Source organism: Rhipicephalus microplus, unplaced genomic scaffold, assembly GCF_043290135.1.
Source record: "Rhipicephalus microplus isolate Deutch F79 unplaced genomic scaffold, USDA_Rmic scaffold_16, whole genome shotgun sequence".
Taxonomy (NCBI): domain Eukaryota; kingdom Metazoa; phylum Arthropoda; class Arachnida; order Ixodida; family Ixodidae; genus Rhipicephalus; species Rhipicephalus microplus.
Window position 1 is genome coordinate 545694 of NW_027464589.1, and position 3270 is coordinate 548963.

The window sequence follows — 3270 nt, forward strand, 5'->3', positions numbered from 1 at the left end:
TTGCAAATATCATTTATATACTCGTTAAAAAACAGGCGTCCTAAAAAGTTGCCTTGGGGCACACTATTTCAAATCTCCAAGTTTTCAGAGGGACAATGGTTTAATACAACGCATTGGGAGCGGGAACTGAGGTAGGATGTAATAAGTTTGTGGGCGTGCCTACGAACACCGTAGTCCTCCAGTTTTTTTAAGAGGATCTCACGAGTCATACAAAAAAAACGCTTTAATGAAATCGATGAAAATGCCTAAGCTTAGCAATCACGATTCAAAAATTCTTAAGATATACTCCTTTTGGTCAAGCAATGCATGCTCAGTAGACCTGTTTCTGGTGCAGCCATACTGGAAATCAACAATTATAGAGTATTTTAAAATGAAGCTATATAACCTTCCATGAATTAGGCATTCGAGCACCTTCGACAAAAAAGGAAGCACAGATATTGACATATATTTTCCAGGTACAATTTTGTCGCCTTTGTTGTAAATTACCGCTACTCTGGCACGTTGAAATCAAACCGGAAATTGTCCCAACTTGAGTGCTAAGTTATAGGTGTGCAGAAGACAAGGCACAATTAAAGGCAGCACGTTCTTCACCGGCCCGTTTTCAACTATACAGGACTCAAGGCTTTGGGTATCTTTCAGACTACTGCACACCGAAAAAACCTCGACATCATCGGTAGGTTCAAGAAACAGGCATGGTCCCACGTTGTTACCCAGAAAACGGCAAAAACCAGGGTTGTAATTACTGTCACCAACTTCACAAAAAAATTTATTGAAAACATTGGCGAGACAGGAACCTGTCAGTTCCCTGCCGTCAATGTTCAGGCTTTTGATCTGCTGGGAGAGTGTGTTTTTGTTTAGAAGTGCTGCTAGCCTCTTCCATTTTTCTTTTGGGTTGCAAGCGAGGTTTTTATCAAATAGGTGCCGATAGTAGGCAACCTTCGATACCCAAATTTTTTTGTTTAGCCAGTTTCTCACAGACTTGTATCGAGCGAAATCCTTCGGTTCTTTACTCTTCAGGAATTTGGCGAACAGTTGTTTTTTCTTTTTTACTTGCCGAATAAGGCTAGCAGTCATCCGTGGTTTACGAGCATTTATAACGGGCAAGATATCGACAATCGGAAAACATTCATAATGGATAGGAAGTAAAAGTCGTACAAATTCGTCATAAGCATCGTCAGCTGTTGCTTCCTGAAAACAGATGACCAGTTGACTAGTGCAATGTGATTTTTAAATTACTGAAGACACTTCTCCAAAATGAGCTGTCGATACGCTTTTTATTTGTGTTCGGGGCTAGATTCCTTTTCAATAAGATCGACGATAGGTGGGTGGTCGCTAATATCTACTGCAATACGGCTGGTGTGAAACATGTTTTTATCGTTTGTTAGAATTGAGTCCAGGTTAGTAGAAGTACTAAGGGTGACACGTGTGGGGCCTCAGATAATATTACGAAAACTTGCCAACTGTAGAGTATTTAGCCATTCTTCTTGCGCGGGACTGCTTGCGCTCATGTCGATAATAAAGTCGCCGCTTATATATGTCAAGAAATGTTCAGAAAGAAAGACCAATTCACGCTCAAGACGGTGAAAAAACGTGCCAAGGTTGCCTTGCGGGGGACGGTAAACGACACAAAAAGAAGCTAGGTTGCCGAACTAACTGTCAACATTTCAGTGTTTGTAGCACTGCAATAGTGCTTAAATGAACACATGACAGGAGTACGTATTTCGGACTAGCAACGCAACACCTTCATCGCGCTTTGTAGGGCGATTAAGAAAAAATTGATTCATAGTCAAGAAGGCGGATGACGTTGATGTCCAAATGATACCACGTTTCTGATAAGAGAACAAGATCGAAGGAACAGGTAGAGCCACCTAAAAGGGATTGTAGCTGGTCTGTCTTAATTACAGATGATTGCATGTTAATATGTCTAATCTGCAAGCACGGACTGTGGTTTTGATATAGAAATTCGTTACACTTGGTGGGTATGAAAAGTGGTGTGACTTCAATTGAAACAAGTGTGACTTAGGTTGCTTCTTTTGGGCTGGGAAACTGCGTTACTGACACCATTCTCAGAAAGTCGGCCACGGAATGAATGCGAACAGCTTTAGAGTTTTAATTTCGACGAGCAAAATTCGCACCGTTTTTGCTCCACACGAACTTACATGCCACTTCCTTTTTCCTGGATACTGCAGTGCCAAGAAGCCTTTTGTTTTGCGGTGTTAGGTGCTCATTTACATATATCGCAGTCGACTCAATAAATCCAAGGTCCTCGTTGGCTAACTGCATCTTTTTTGCCTTCCGCAAGGCTACAGCTCGCTTCGCACGTGTCCGTAACTGTACTACAATGTTCGATTTATCGGGGTGCTTGGTTGGTACGTGGTGGCAGCTCTCAATATCTGATTCGGTGATAGATTCTTGAATGGCATACCCGAGCTTAGCAAGAATACCAGCCACATTTTTGCCCTCTTGCTTTTGGAGGCCTTGAATTTCTAAGCAAGAAAGCGTGCGAGTACTGCTCGGCTAGATTAAAGCGCTTCTCTAGTTCCTGGTTGCTTTCATCTTAAGTGGCGCATTTTGCTCGAAGGTCTTCGTTTTCCTTAGCTAGTTTGAAATTTTTCTCTATATCATCTTTCAGTCGTTTTGCTAGGTCAACAAAAACCACGTGCACGTGCTAAATGCTGCGAGCCATTTCTCCATGCTCGTTTCGTACTTCTCTGATGTCCCTTCGAATGTCCCTTTCAATCGATTCTTGCGATGACCTAAATTGTAGTTTCAATTCATCTTTTAATTTAGAGAATTAAGCCAGCATCTTCTGCTTTATCTTCTTTACGTCCTTAGCCATTTGCACGAGAGGTACAAATACACTTTAACTCAAAGCTTCGCAGCAGCGACGAGAGAAAGAGCAATCAAGAACGTGTGCATGCACACATTACCAGCGTGCAGAAACAAGCAGAGGAGCGTGAGGTGCTGCTTTCACTTCGTCATCGCTGCTGCCTAATGCCGGTGACAGCCAGCAGTAGGTCGTTTATGGCTTCGTGGTGGCGCGTCACTGCTGCAGGGGCTGCAGACTAGGAATGGATAGATGGATGGATGGATGGATATGGCTGTACCCTTTAGATCGGGCGGTAGCTGGCGCCACCGAGCCGTAATACTTAATGAACTCAAAACTATAATTATTTATTTTTTCCTTAAAAAGTGAGCTTGAGGATTCGTACTTTGCAGTGAAGAGTTTAATTTTCACTCGTGCCTTGACTTTAGCCACCACTCACATAA